This window comes from Etheostoma spectabile, chromosome 2, assembly GCF_008692095.1.
Source record: "Etheostoma spectabile isolate EspeVRDwgs_2016 chromosome 2, UIUC_Espe_1.0, whole genome shotgun sequence".
NCBI lineage: Eukaryota > Metazoa > Chordata > Actinopteri > Perciformes > Percidae > Etheostoma > Etheostoma spectabile.
This window is the reverse complement of record NC_045734.1, coordinates 19691982-19707619: the sequence shown is the minus strand read 5'-3', so window position 1 is coordinate 19707619 and position 15638 is coordinate 19691982. Positions and strand designations below refer to the sequence as shown.

The following is a 15638-nucleotide window of genomic DNA, read 5'->3' as shown; positions in this document are numbered from 1 at the left end:
ATGGACACTTCATTGAACTGAGCTGTCTTAACAAAATGTCTTTCACCTGTGCTTTCCTGCTATGACAAGTCAAAATGTCTGCTGTAAAAAATCTGTTACCTGCCAAACAAACAAACCCCAGCCACACACTTTCTATTGTCCAAAGTGTCCTTCATTGACAGTGAAATGGGACACTTTCCATTTTAAAAAAAAAGGCCTGTCTGATTTGGGTAGAATATTTTTAATGTATGATGATTTTGCCATGATACAGACCCACCAAATGTTTGGACCTTCAGATGCAGTTGTATTTATAGGCTGATCAATTAAAACAATACTCAGTAGGGCTGTAACGATGTACAATTGTAACATGATAGTGACTCTCTGCTAGCTGGCTGGGGGTGAACTGTGGAATGGATGTGTTCCCGGGCCAAGGCTGTTGTCAGCTCTCATCCCGACTAAAGCCTTGCAGCGCCGGGAGAGGCAAGCAGACAGACTGGGGTGTGCTAGCTGCTAAATTACAATTGGATTAGTCGTCTATCTGTAGATACAGTTAACGTTACTGATAATTTGTGGGTTAGCCCAGAGTTGTTACCCGTGGTCAAAACATTCATACTAAAAATAAATGAGCGTGTTGAACATTGTCGTAATCCTATGTTACCCACCAAGAATTAGCTTATGTCGAAGACCAAGCATTAAAACTACTTGCTTGTCAACCCTCACCTTTACACTAGGCAGCAAAGCACTTTTCCTCTTCAGACCCCCTACAGGTTGGAAGAGGAATTGTCCATTACTATTACCTTTACCTTATTCTTATGTCTTATTCAAATGGTGGTTAATGAACTACTGAAATGGTTTTGAAAGCATTATTTTAAAGTACAAAAGAATCTTTCCACTGAAACTCTGCAGTGAAACCGTCTGTTGGGACATTTTTTGCCTGTTCTTTTTTGCCTTCTTTCTTACATTCACATCATTACATTTCTTTCTAGGAGACTGTAGAGCTGGATCCAATCAACAATGTTTCATTATTTTTGATTACTTATCACTGTATAATTTAGCTATTTTGCCCCTTTTCATTTGCTTTCATTGTTATTTGTGTTTTTGCGGGAGCCCCGTGTTGACAAATAGTGTGATGGAGGCCTGAGTTAAAATAAGACATAGCTGTTGTGTCATTACATCACAGCTGGCACCCACTTGGACCTGCCATCCATCATTTGACATTGAAAGAGAGAGAGAGAGAGAGAGAGAGGGAGAGAGAGAGAGAGAGAGAGAGAGAGAGAGGGAGGAAGGGAGGGGGAAAAGAATGAGAGGGTGGAGAAAGGAGGGAGGTAGAGTTTATGACTGTGTTTTATTAATTCTTCAGGCTTGTGGCTAAAAGGATTGCAGTGGTTGAAAAAAAAAAGAAACGACTGTGTGCTGAGGTAGATTTATTCCAATGTAAATAGGCAGGCTTGGCCCAGTGGCAAGGACTTCTGGTAAGGAGGAAGAAGAGGGGAGGAGGGATGGAAAACGAGAGGGGGAACGTAGAAAGACAAGGAGAAGGAAGGAGGGGAGTAAATGAAGAGAAGACGTGGAAGAAGACGAAGAGATGGTGTAGAGCGATGTGGGGGTGACAAGGGGAGAGGGAGACAGAAGGGCTGACATTGAGAGAATGAAGAAATCAATGAAGGAAAGAAGGGATGAGAATGGTGGAGTGAGGGCACAGGTGGGGGGAAGGGAAGGAGGGAGAGAAGGAAAGAGACTGACATTGTTAAATGAGCAGACCAAACACTGGCAAGGAGAGAGTGAAGGGAGAGGTGGAAGGATTGAAAAATTGGAGTGAAAGGAAAAGCGGCATAAAGCTTTTGACTCATCTTTATCTACATGTTAGACGAAATGTGGCTGGAAAGAAAGATAAAACATGTCTGTATGGAATGAAGTAAGGACTGGAGGAATAAGCTGTAAAGCTTCATCTGTCAAAGATAATGAGGAAAAAAGAAGACTGCAGAGAGGATGGAAAGCGGGAAAGGAAAGGATGTAGGAAATAAAGGAAGGAAGTAAAATCCAATGTCTGAACCAACACCTTACACATGTAAAGGATGGGAAAATAAGCAAAACAGGAGCTCAGTCAAAAGCAGATGACGAAAGTCACATGGAGTCATGAAGGAAGAAGGGGTCGCAGAAAAGAAAGAAAAATCTGAAGATGAAAAGGAGGTGCAAGAGGATGAAAAAAAAGACAGCCACAGAGGAGTCACCAGTGTCTAAAGTTAGTAATAAAACAAGGGAAAGGAAGAAAGATGGAAACAAACAGTGAAAACCCAAAACACTGGGACTGACAATCAGACATCTAACAGTGGTAAAACAGGCCTCATGTCCTCAGACACTTAATCCCAGTCTAGTAGAAAATGGGATTATCATGATCATCATTAATAAGCAAAATGCCAGCAACCCTAAGCCTTCCTCTATCTAATAAATCCTCCCTGATCCACACAGAAGCATAATTAATACAGACGGCAGGGGGTGGGGTTAGCGTGGACCAAGCATGATCTAATAAAGGGGAATGAAGGAGGTGTGAAAACCTCCTTAGCCTATTCCAAATTATGTTTTTTTTTTAAATTCTGGGAGATTAAACATAAAATGCAATATTGTACACACATCCATTACAACAAAAAAAGAATATGTGGGTGAGTTGGAAAATTAAACTTTTGAAAGCTTAGTTTTAGGTGATGGAGAATTTAATCATGAGGTCCGAGGGAATAGAAACTTGTCGCCTGTACAGCCGACTGGGATGAACCAGAGCGTGCAGCAGGGCCATCTCAAAATGTTAATTGCACAAAACCAAAGTGGTGGAAAAAAAAAAAATCACAGCTTGCAAATTATTCCTTTTTGCAAGGCCAATGAAAATGTAATTGCATTTTGTGTATACGTGTGCATATGTTTGGAGAGTTCTACTTGTGTATTTCCCAGAGCCCAAGTATTGAAAAAAGCATTTTGTGTTAAATGGCATTAGATGTCATTTAACAGCCCATGTTTTTGATTTTTAAATTGATTTCTTTCATAGAACCCTTATAATCAGTCTATTTTAGTATTGAGTAATGATTTATCTGCAGAGGAATGGAATTTAGTTGAGAAAGGTGATTAATTTCCATGTTTGTCAAAACTCCATTGTTGAGAACTGGAATCCTTCCCCTTGTCCTCAAAGTTGGTAGATTTAGGAAGTACTGCATGTGAACTAGGAGAAGTTCATCATCAAATCGCATTTTCTTTTGTATTGTCTGTATTATGATGAGGGAAGAACACCTGTCTTACAGAAAATGTCTGTCCAAAATCCTGAAATGTTCTGGTGCGTGGATGAGGACCAATTTGAGTGGCTGTTTAAGTTTTATATATTTAAATTTGTGACTTTTGTTTCTAAAGTTTGGCAAAAAGGACAAGTAGGTGTATTTGTTTATTGTGTATTGCTGCTCTGCTATCTGGGCCTTTGTCTTCAGTAATCGTAAGTCAGTGAGGGCTGGGCATATTTTGTTGTATGCATGACAGTAACAAAATGATTCATTCATGAAATGAAATGAAGTGGTTGTACTGTACATAGGGACCTTCCAGGACTCTCCAATATCCAGCATTTGAAAGACAAGGACCTTTGTATGTTGGTAACTTCTTCCTTTGAAAGCATGTATTTCTATGTTATGCCAGCATGGATCTTTGAATATCTACTGTATTTGTCCATGAAAACGCCATTGAATGACTCTTGCTAAGGTCCTCTCCACTTTCTTTGGACACATTGTGTAAAAATGGTATAAAGATTTGACGAGCAGTATTAAGACATGAAGCCCTTGAGTAAAAGCACTGTGCTCTACACTCCCCGGAGAGAGATTAAAAAGGACTCAAATAAATCAGATAAGTCAAAGAAGAAGAAAAAATTACCCAGCAGTGTTGACCTTGACAATTTTGATGGCTAAAAAAACTACTTCAATAAGTTGGCCCTCATCAGTTGAGACTCAACAGACCACAAAAGGTCAAGGTGAGCATTTTATTGTAGCTAAATAACTCAAGCAACACAACTCCAGGAGGTGCCCTCTGTATTACAAGGCTAAAAGCGCGTGGACCGTTTTATAAGTAGTGAGTTAGGAAGGCCAGTACATCTTAAAACAAGCCAGGATACAAAATGAATTTTCTCCCTTCGTAGTTTACCTTTATGCATGTTTTCTTAAGTGCAGCAGAGATCACTACAGCGGCAGCATACCAAAATCCTGTTTCTAGTTTTTTTGTGCTGATCCAAACGTGGCAATAGCCCGGATAAGAAATAACTTGAAATAGCTGGAACTATACAACAGAAAATGACTTTGTCTCCTAATGTAACTTTTATCCCGTTTTGATCTAAAGTAAGCCACTTTCTTCATGAATGCTACCTAACGTTTTCTTGACAGTGACTGTGAAGTTATGTAAATTCATAAAATCTTAGAAAGACAAGTAACTCTGTACAAATCCATAATGTTAGATGAGTCAGAGCCAGTGTGCCCTGACAATATTTTTGATAAATCCAGCTTTTTGAGAAGGAAAAGGAGAATTAAAGCACGTTGGGAGAGACAAGGGGCTTGTTTCACTTAACAATAAGAGGTTTATATTGCAAAGAAAGACGGAAGGTAAGAGCTTGTAAAACTAAAACTTGGATATGATTCACTGTGGCTGTCATGGCAGAAGTCCCCAAACATTCATATGTCTTGTTACTACATATTAAAACTGAACCAGAGTCTATTCTTTATTCTAACAAGAAGTTGCTCTGGGGTCACACAGGATTATTTGCTTCTTTATCATTGGTGGATGTAGTCTTAAAGTTTCATCACAATCCCCCAGACACAATTTAGAATATACCTGCGCCCACCTGCACACACACACACACACACACACACACAGACACACACACACATTCACACGCTCTACCAGCCCACCAGGCTCACTGAGAGCCTTGATTAAAATTTCCTCCATGTTCTGCTTCAGTTGGTGGCATGGTGAATGATGTGCGTCCACACACAGATGGAGCTCCGTCATAGAGACACACATGTACACACAAACACACCTGTCACAAAATATTCATCTAATCCTCATCTGCATGAGAAAATGGGAAAATACCTCCAATATAAATGCCTTTTCACCTGTCCACTGAACTGTAGAGACAATGAAAATCAGCTTTTTCCCCCTCACAAGCCAGCTGAATGGATAAAAGAAAGATGGCTGTTGTCTTCTGCATGTATGGATGAGGTCAGAAAGGCATCACGCTAGGCTAGAAAGCATGGCCGTGAAAAGAAAAATGATTTCCTTCTAAAATCACTCTAAATAAAAGCAATGCGTTGCATTACGTGATGCAATGGAAAAAGATATGGCATTGATCAGACAAGACATTATGTTGATGCTACATAGTCAAACCTCAGCATGTCCCTGATAACAATTGTCTTCCTACAGTAAATATAACTGGTTGAGAATAAATACTTAAAGCACTAGACAGTTCCACCAAGGGCTTCCTATAATATACACTGTATATGTCTTAGCTATTTTAAGTCTTTAACAGATTTTATTTTAACAAGAATTCCATGGGAAACCAATTTGAATGCCTAAAATGTCACACTAAGTTGTCCGTGTGGTCGTACAAGAGAAGCTGTGCTGATGGACTGCCAAAATAACATTGGCAGAAAGATGAAACTGCTGATTAGGAGCTGATTACATAAAAAAAGGAACTAGTTAGAGGAAATAACTATTTGAGAGCCACCAATCTCACTTTTACAAGTAATTATCACTTGTATGTATTATCATTGCAATCACTTTTAATACAATTTATTGACAATGAAAAGAAGAAAAAATAAAGATCAGCTGAGAGGCAGCACTATGATGTTATGGATGAGTGTCTCTCTTTTCTGTGTACGTACATCTCTGTCTCTCTGTCTCTCTCTCCCCCTAGGGAATGTTTTGAAATGGGCAGCCGCTTCACTGCCCATGTTGCATATGCGTTGAATTACGTTGGGTGGAATTTACTCATTTTCTGAAAGGGCTCAATTGAAGCTCACTTCACCCGGGATAGTACAGCATTTAAGTTTAAATCTACTGGAAATGTAGTTACAGTGGATGATTAATACATTGAAGAGATACTGTAATATTCTCAGAGGAAGTGCAACAGTCACAGCGGTAAATTTCGTACCTCGTCATTTGAAGATACAGCTAGTAGTGTGCAGGAAGAGAGACCACAATCATTAGATAACATTTTTATTAAGGGATTTCCTCAAATACCCCTTATTTTTCTCTTTCTCTGCATCAATCTATTGTTACCAATGGCCAGAGTCAAACTACCCTCCTCCCTTCGACCCTACACTCTGCTTTTTGTCCCTGGGAATTTTTACTATTCAAGTCACTCCCTGAAGCTTCTGCATGCCTTAGATCTTATTGCAGCAAATCCTACTTCATAATTTTTTTTCTCTTTGTTTCCTTTTTTACTTTCTATTTGCTATCATTCCTCTAAGCCATATTTTTATCACTGTTACCCGCCCTTCATTAGCGTTTGACCTTTGATACAGTCACTTCAGATGTGCAACATGTAGGTGGAACAACATTGTTTTGTAAAGTTTACATATAAAATAAAGCAATTTTGATCAAATGGTTTAAGCAATATACTCACAAAACCCATATTTCGTCATTGCTTATTGACTCTGCTGGTACTGTAACTCACAAAATAACTTTCAGGGAATCAAGAACATGAAACATACCAATCAAGTGCAAAATAAAATAAGAATGTTTTAACCAATGCTGTTCTTACTGTACTGTATTGTAGGATCAAGCAGATACAATGTGTTCTTTTGTTGCTACTAGACCCCAAATTTGAATGTTCTTCTTGCATTTTGCATTTTCCATCCTTTCAGCCATCTATCCCCTTTAGCTGTCACAACCCATTGTTGATTATGTGACAACTCTTTCACTTCACTTCATTACATAATCCTCCTTTTAATTAATCCTGTCAACCCCCTTTGTCTCTCCCCATTTTGATGCTCCTTTAACCTATTTGTCTTTGATTTTTAGAGGAGACATGAAGTTAACTGATAATATATTGCTGCAGGTAACCATTGTGTTTCCTACTATCCATTCTGTCCACATTCCATGCCATTCTCTCATGGCATCATCTATTTGTGTCTTTTGTCTGTTTTTATGGAGGTGGAGCTCAAGACTCTTTGTTCACAGGGTTTATTTTTTTGCTCGCAAGTTAAAACCACAGTTTATTTCTGAACCGTATAACCTAGTGTGATGATAATATACAGCAGCCCACATATAGTATTGTACATAATGTACACAGTTGTGACTGCTTTCAAAGTAAGTAAAACAAAGTAGGCAACACAAAAAAATGTCTTCATGTGAAATAAGTGGAAGTCACTACTTCCTTACAAAACACTGTTGAGCAAGACAACCCACCCAACAGGGGCCAACCAGTAGAGGACTGCTGTTGGGTTTAGGCTATTTCAAGGTGAGTGGGTCTTTGGTTGAGTGGGTTTTTGGCTGGATGAATTGTAAGCAGCACTGCTCAAACATGCTGGCATACTTAGTTGGCTTTCACTAGATAATAAAGTTTAGAAACTCAAGCTTTTACAGTAAAGTATTATTCCTGTGTCCATCCACCCCGACCACCTCCTTACGCTGCCAGACGCATTCTTTAACAGCGGCCGTCAATGTAGTGAATGCAGCAAATAAAATGTGGAATGCTTACGAATTACAGTGCTTTAACAAATGGTTCATGAGAACAGGCTGTTTGAGGATGAGGAGTGCCCACCTAGCCCGTATCTTCGCAGTGCAGCTGCCCTCAGACGCTGACGTGACAGCTTCCTACAGTCATGGTCAATCAATACACATCCTAGTTAGACGTAACTCATTTAGCTAACGTTAGCTTATTGCACTAGCTTAACAAATTATAAATATGTATATTATTTATTGTGGCTCAACCATTACAGGACAGGAATGTCTTCAACCTGGTGCATGCACTGGGAGAGCACAGTCACATTTTTTACGAGGTACAACGCAACGCAAAGAGGCGAAGCACCGCGCAGGAATGTTCTTGAATTGTTGTTATGGTTGTGTATGTTTCTGTTTCCTGTTTTATTTTGGTAGTCTGTTTTTCTTTCTTGTTTTGTCTTTTTCTACTTCCTGCCTTGTGTTTTCACCCCTTTGCAATTGTCTTCCCCACCCTGATGTGTTTCACCTGTTTCTGAGTCCTCGTGTCACCTGTCTCTTGTTTCCCCTCATTACCTTTTGTATTTAGTCTCTGTGTTGTCGTTGTTTTGTGTCCGATTATTGAACTGTCAGTATGTGAGTTGCATTTCCCTGTCGCTGTGTTTCTTATGGTTTAGATGTCTTTAGTTTTCTCTGAGATTTTCGCAACTCGTTTTTGCCTGGCCTGCTTGCTATTTTGGTATTCATTTTTAGTAAATTTTTGCTCTGCCATCCTCTGGACACTTTGTTTTTGTTTAATAAATTCTAAACACTGAACTGCCTTTGTGTCAAGCCTCGCTACTTTCCCCTCTAACAGAGCGTGACAATTGGTTGCCCATTGTTAGTGCCTTGAAAGGTCAGCAGCAGCAAGGTCAACATTGAAAGTACTTTAACTTTGAGCACACGCCAAGGGTCTCTGCAATAGCAAAGCAATGGAACAGCCAGTGCAGAGCGTTTTTACTGCGGAACATGTGTATGCAGCTTAAAGCACATTAACAGACTTTTAAATAGTTAATTTGCAAAGCGTTACCTACAGTTAGATACTAATGAACAACTGCTTCAAGAAATGCCATATTTGCATGTGCTGACAATGTTGCGGCAGCTAGTAAAAAGTAGCTGCTCGGTGGTTCTGGGAGTAAATGGAATGCTGGTGGCTCTAGTGTAGAGACATGAAAGTGCTAGAAAACATGACACCATCAAATTCATTCATCGATGTTGTCATTGCTCCAAACTAACATCCAATGAGCATCAACATAAAAACATAAAATGATAGTAGATAAGTTTACCTTTAACACAAGCTGCTACTTTGTTTATCTCACGACACCCAAACACGCGCACACACGCACACATGTAGTGTGAGTCATGGATTACAGCCTTACTGAGGCGTATAAGAACATAACTCTGTCCTCCCACCCAGCTAGCTGGCATACTGTTAGACTTTACAAGAGCCCGTGTCAAAACCACAGAAAGGCCTTGAGCTGCCTCATAGCATGAGTGTGTGTGTGTGTGTGTTCGCTGCTTGCTGATGCTTTACCTGTTTTCACTGCTAGCACAACAGTTGTCAGTGCTCATCTCAGTGTGCAACCTGTGCTCCTTATGTGACCTGTAAACAACAGAGAAAGGGGGCATGGGGCGGCACCGCCGTGAAATTGCTGTGATACAAGGGAAGTTTAGAGGGGCGGTGTAACTTACTTTCTCTGCCTTCCTGAGGTGTTTAGAAGACGAGGCACTAAAGCATGACTATCAGTGTTGTAAATAAGATATTCATATTTTCTATTTCACTTAATTTACCTCGTTCATTTAGAATGGTTAACAGACAGGAAGTACTTAGTATGTGTCCTATATCCCTTTTAAATAGATAAGTTGCAGTCAATCAGAATGTTGTATTCACACAGACGATGTAATAAAACAGTTATAATAAACATGCAACTGTTTCATGCTTGCCATAAGAAATTTAGCCAACAACAATATGATTCTGCAGATCTGATAGAGCTATTTAAAATCACAGACGCTGTAAATGGTGGCTCAAACGTAGCCTCCCAAAAAGCTGTGAAGTGATCACCTAATAAAGGAATTGCAATTGTAGTTGCAATGCTAAAAACCTTTAAAAATGGCCTTGAGCTAAATTTACTTGTGACTCTCTTTGAGATGGTGAACCGGAATAATTTTAAGTTTATTGATGTACTTCAAATTTCACAGGAAATTGTTTTATATTTGGACCAATATGATAATCAATTGTTTCTCATCATGACTGTAATGAATGTGACCCAACATTCCATAAGGATGCCAGAACTCAAACATTAGCCAACAAGTTGTGCCCGTTGATGAAGACTCAGTCTAATAGTTCATAGACCTTTCAGCACACCCTGCTGACAGTCTTGCTACCCCACAGCTTCCATGTTGTTGGTGATTAGCGCTGGCCATGTTTGTTGCCAGCTACGACGGCTGGTTACTATGGAGTCCAACAGAGATAGACATCTGGAGCTGGTTTACCAGGGCAACATGGCAGTAAGAGTCAGGATTACAGGGGCAATGTCCTTGAACACAGACCTCAGAAGGAAGTGTGTGTTTGACCAGTGTGATGGTGTTGGAGGTGGAGGCAGGGTAAAGTGGTGATTGCCACATGATGCCACCCTCTACTTTGACCACCACTACCCACACATATAGATACCCAGTTCCTGAAAATAAGGTGAATATAGAGGTCCAGCATGTGGAGAATGCTCATTAGTGTGTTCATCAAAACATCACTTGAGCTGAGTGAAGCTAATTGGTACTCAGGCCTTTTAATGGGTGGATAGCATCCTTTGGGTGTGTTTTTGGAAGAGACAGCAAAAAGAGATAAGTGCAAGTGGGAGAATGAGCAGCGGAAGAGACAGAGAATGATAATGACAAATTTACAACCCCTATTGCAGAGAGGAACTGTACATTTACTGCCCACAAATGGCCCATCCTCCATTTACACCTCACCACATAAACTTCAGGCGCCACATTAAGACATCTGAACTTGCTTCTGGGAAGCTATACCTTGAGCCCTATTCCAGTAAGCCTTGATGTATTGAAACCAACCTGAACACTTTCTGGAAGGCAAACCTGGAGGAGAGTCAGAGCATTACCCACAAATTCCACTGCAGCCACTGAGGAAATGCTCACTGTGAAATCAATAAAAGCTGTTGCACTGCCCATTGCACCATGTCCGATGGAGGCTTCCAAGCTCAAACGTTGCCAGGTTTAAATTCCCGATGGTTGACACAGATGCTCTTCCTCATGCAGTGTATTTATTTAGAATGAAATTAGAAGGTGCTTAGAGAAGACAAACATCAGTAAACAAAACGTTAACAAAATAGTTCCCCAAGTTGGTGTAATCAACAAATTTAGATTTTTAACATGAATTTTATTATTTCCCCTGAAAACACATCTTATTGATTCAGTATGAAGTTGCTTTCTCATTAGATCTTTATTTACGACTAAAATTTGATGATGTTAAAGATCCTAAATCGATCTGTTGTGTTTTGGTCCAAAGGCTGTCTGTCCAACAGACTGTTTGGGAATCTATTAATCCTTCTAAGAAACATACAGAAATATTAACTATGTAAAAACATAACCTCTTTGGCAAAAACAGTTAAGTTGATACGGGCTCACATAATCGATATCAACCCACAGAGCATGTGATGTTTAATTGATCTGAACATTTTCTACGAATGTTATTAAGTATCTCCAAATAAGTATAGAATTATAACCTTCAAGTCTGTTTGAGTTCAGCTTTTTGCTTATATTTGCTCACACTGAAAAATATTACCTTATAAATTGAGGAGCATATTTTTGTCACATTTCCACGCTATTCCTTATGTGTTGAATTGACTCAACATCAACAGGGACACAATGTACTGTAATAATTGAAATATTGTACTGGTTTTTACAGTCCTTGATGTCAAGACAGTAATGCCCGATTGTAATAATAATTGTTATTTATTGTGTAGATTGATTGTTTCTAAGGTACACAAATGGACAATCATCGGATTCTTTCTCCTATAGAATGAAGAGGAAACTGAGTATTTAGACATGTCAGTTTGAAAATAGCCTCAGATTAAAAGGTTAAAAAAATGATAGAGAACTTTTTTCAGGGCGGTTACTAACAAAAGAGGTGTCAAGAAAGATGTTTTGCTTCGTTAGTGTTTTATCACTTAAGTACTCTTCGTGTATGTGTTACTTATTATATATCCTTGCTGAATTTACAAAGGAATCATGTTAGTACCGTCAGATCAGCGTCTGCACTAAGAGGGACACCCAGTGTGCAGAAAACCTAAAGGAGGCTATATGGAATGATACATTACAGGGTTATTTTCTTAAAAGTGGCCCAATAACAGAATGCTTCACTCCTTTTACTGGGTACCCATATGGTAGTTCTCAAAAATTGAACCACTTCAATTATGGTGTATTTAAATTGCCTATCCAAACACAAAAGGACCCTTTAAGGAGGGTGTAACACAGGATGAAGCCATCTACTGGTACTTTGCATTTGACATCTGCAGGAGGTCAAACAAGGAGAAAGGTATAAGGGGAGGGAGTACAGGGAATAGGGCAAGGAGGACAGGGACAGGAGAAGAAGAGGAGATGAGAGTGAGGAGAGGAGGGGATTAGACAGCTTAAGATCTTAAGACTGGAGTCTGAGGAGGTGAGGTTGTCTCAAGAGTTGCAGGGTGAGAGAGGGAAGAGAGTTAAAAAGTGAGAGAGACAGACAGAGAGAGTTAGGGGAAGGGGTGGGGTGTGAACAGGAATCCATTATGGCATCCAGTAAGCTTACTCTCTTTGCTCCTGTCTGCTGGACTCAGTGCCATGTATTCTAGTGCGCGCACACACACACACACACACACACACACACACACACACACACACACACACACACACACACACACACACATTGTAACTTTCCCTAGGATTCAGAAGACCAATCTTCTCTATTGATTTTGATGGATACCTGAGCGGCTGCTGAGAAAGACTCACTTTGACGAAGTGGACCTAAGCTTTAACACAGAGAAACATGCGGAGCCAAGGCGTGTGTGTGTGTTTGTGTGTGTGTGTGTGTGTGTGTGTGTGTGTGTGTGTGTGTGTGTGTGTGTTTTCTGTGTAAAGAAAAAGAGAAAAGCTAATAAAAGTAAAGAAAATCTGTGGCTTTTGTCATACTGAATATGTGTCAGTACATTTGAGTGTGTGTGTGTGCTTCATTCCGACACACAGCACCAATTGCATTTAAGTAGAAGTGAGAACCGGCAGTGTCTCTGTGTTAAGTGAAGTCAGTGCCATTTAAAAAGGCAGATGTGACATTTGATACGGGGGGAGCGAGGGGTGTGCATGTCTATAGGCAAACAGACACACACTTGCAATCCTACTGCAACACATACAGCAGACAGGAGTATTTGCACATTTACAAATGTGATATTTGATCTGTGGATGAGGAATAAATGGAAACAGTTATAGACTACACATAAAATGTTCTTCTACAAAGGTAGCATTAAAATAACTGACACACAGCTGTAAGACAGAGCAGAGCTTTAATACATAAGCATCTATTTTTGGATGTTTAAAAGAAGAAGAAACAACAACATTGCTTTAAGAGGTCACAGAGAGCCGACAAATTCATCCATCACTTTCCACAGTAGTGATGTGCTGTGACATGTGAGGTTTCTAACTAATGGGCTGGTAAATAATGCAAATGCAGAGTGTGTTCATTGGTTTCCACAACATACACCCAGAATTTTGAAGCTAAACGTTGAACCTTTCGTTTGTAAAACAAAGCATTTACAGGGATAACAACATTGAGATGAAAATTGCATTAGTGGCTGTGGCTCAGGAAGTAGAGCAGGTCGTACTTTTATCGCAGGGTTGGTAATGGGTTGAAGTGTTCCCGAAGAAAGAACAAGACACTGAGCAAGCTCCTCCTGATTGGCAGTGCATTGAATGTGTGTGAACAAGTGGCATAAGAGCCATTTTACCATTCAGAAATCATACAGTTAGAAATCACAATAATTAAAAGCAAGGATAAACTGCTCCATCAAAAGACTTAACCTATTCAATCAGCATGGCCTCACCTTGGGTCACCCACATTAACGCAGCACATAGAGCATGTAGTCTGCTTAGGAGATGACAACAAGACCAATGTTGAGTTCATACTCTGTTTCAATTTGTTTTCAAACTGCTGAAGACAGAAGATAAAATCTGCATAGGTGTACTGGCCCTCATACTTTCCTCCTTAGGGCCCAGCTGAGTCACACAGCACTAACCCTGACTAATTTGCTGCTTGACAAAACACTGCAGCTTACCTTCCCTCTGTGGGCAAGACTGCCTCTTTACCTCATATGCCAACAATGATAGTGTAGAAATGGATTCAAATCTGCTTTAACAGATTCATTCACATTTAAACCCCCTTCCCTGACCTTTTCTCGAGAGTTTACAGTAACTGGCTGGCTACATTGCATGTTTAACGTATGCAGAGCGGACGTTCCAACACCACGCTTCCACTATAATTAGTGAAACTGGCTGCACACGACACGAGAGCAGCGTGAATGGTGCATATGCTCTGCGGAGATCCGCTCTCCAAGCGCAAAATAGGACAGTCTTCCATCAATATTTTTTACGCGAGGTGAGTGCGGCCCTTTTACACAGACCACATTTGGTTTTAGAACAGGTGGAATGTCACCTTACGTCACTCACACACTAACACACGCACGCACGTACACACACACAAACACACACACACACACACACACACACACCATATGGTGGCACAGTGAAGTCAGTGGTTACAGTGAGTTACATCAGACAGGTAAGCTGAACCAGTGAGCCAGCTGGACTAAAAACAACCACTGACTTCATATTGTGAGACTCTGCCAAACAATAAACTGAATTATAAAATGAATAATTTAAGCCCAGGACCTGAATGAATTAAACAGCCGTCATTTACAATAAGAAGCAGTGGAGACATTCAAACTACGCTTAATCATGTTTGGAAATATTGGTATCACATATACTGAAAATATGAAGACGTTTCAGTTGCACCACTGAACTTAAATTCCCTGTTGAATGAAGGGAAATGCAGGTGCATAATAGTAGCAGATGGTGGATGGGAAACATTGGTGATATGAAGGGTTACAAAGGCAAATCAGCTAACACTGGGACACTGTCACAGTATAACAATCATTTGGTCTTTTCACACTAAGAGCTCAAAGGGGCTCTAAGTGATGTCACATGTGTTTTAGGCTACATCATTCATTGTCACATACAGCAAACATCTCCTCACTATCCGCAAGCTGCCTGACCCCAGAACACATGGTCTCTGTAGACAACCCAGGGTCTACAAACGGCAAGAAAAACAAACTGTGCTCACCTGCACCACGAAGCATACACAAACGGTGTTCCAGTGTTCCAGCCAATAACCAACAAGAAGGATTTGGGGTTGGGGGTTGGGGGTGGTTAGTACGTGGACGCACAGAAGGGAGGGGAGGGGATGGGATGAGGAGGAGGATGGAGCAAGCTACTCTCGTCTTGTTTGAGTCATGTCAACCAACATCGCTTAGAGCACCTTTAAGATGGGGCCACAAAAGAAGAAGGTATATCTTTTTTTGTATGGTTACATAGTGACAGCTACTTTCTTTTTCTTTTCTAACCCTAACCTGGCTAAATGACTTCAGCAGATAAAACCCCTCAGTGCTCCCCATCCCTTCATTTATTTGTAGAACACTTTCACAGGACCTTTAAAAAAGTACAGTGGCCTCTGTTACACGACTGGCCTGACTCTAGCAGTGGAAGTAATCCAGTCCAATAACCTGCAATATGAGGCCATTGTTAAACATGACAAATGGTAAGGAGGGAATCAGTTGTACTAATATAACATTAAAGACAATGTGGAAGTGTAAAACTGCCAGCAGCTTGTAGTCATTGACCATTTT

At 40.2% G+C, this 15638-nt stretch overlaps 1 protein-coding gene and 1 long non-coding RNA gene across 2 annotated transcripts in view; one reads left to right on the top strand and one right to left on the bottom strand.

The window, feature by feature from the left end:
* The window catches only part of LOC116698670 (uncharacterized), a 17342-nt gene extending 2207 nt beyond the window's left edge, over window positions 1–15135 (top strand). The window contains exons 2-3 of the long non-coding RNA XR_004334279.1: window positions 7864–7868; window positions 15014–15135. This is a non-coding gene — a long non-coding RNA (uncharacterized LOC116698670). The remainder of the gene's footprint in view (window positions 1–7863; window positions 7869–15013) is intronic.
* The window catches only part of LOC116698496 (zeta-sarcoglycan), a 372560-nt gene that overhangs the window by 316738 nt on the left and 40184 nt on the right, over window positions 1–15638 (bottom strand). The gene's annotated exons all lie outside the window — the stretch shown is intronic.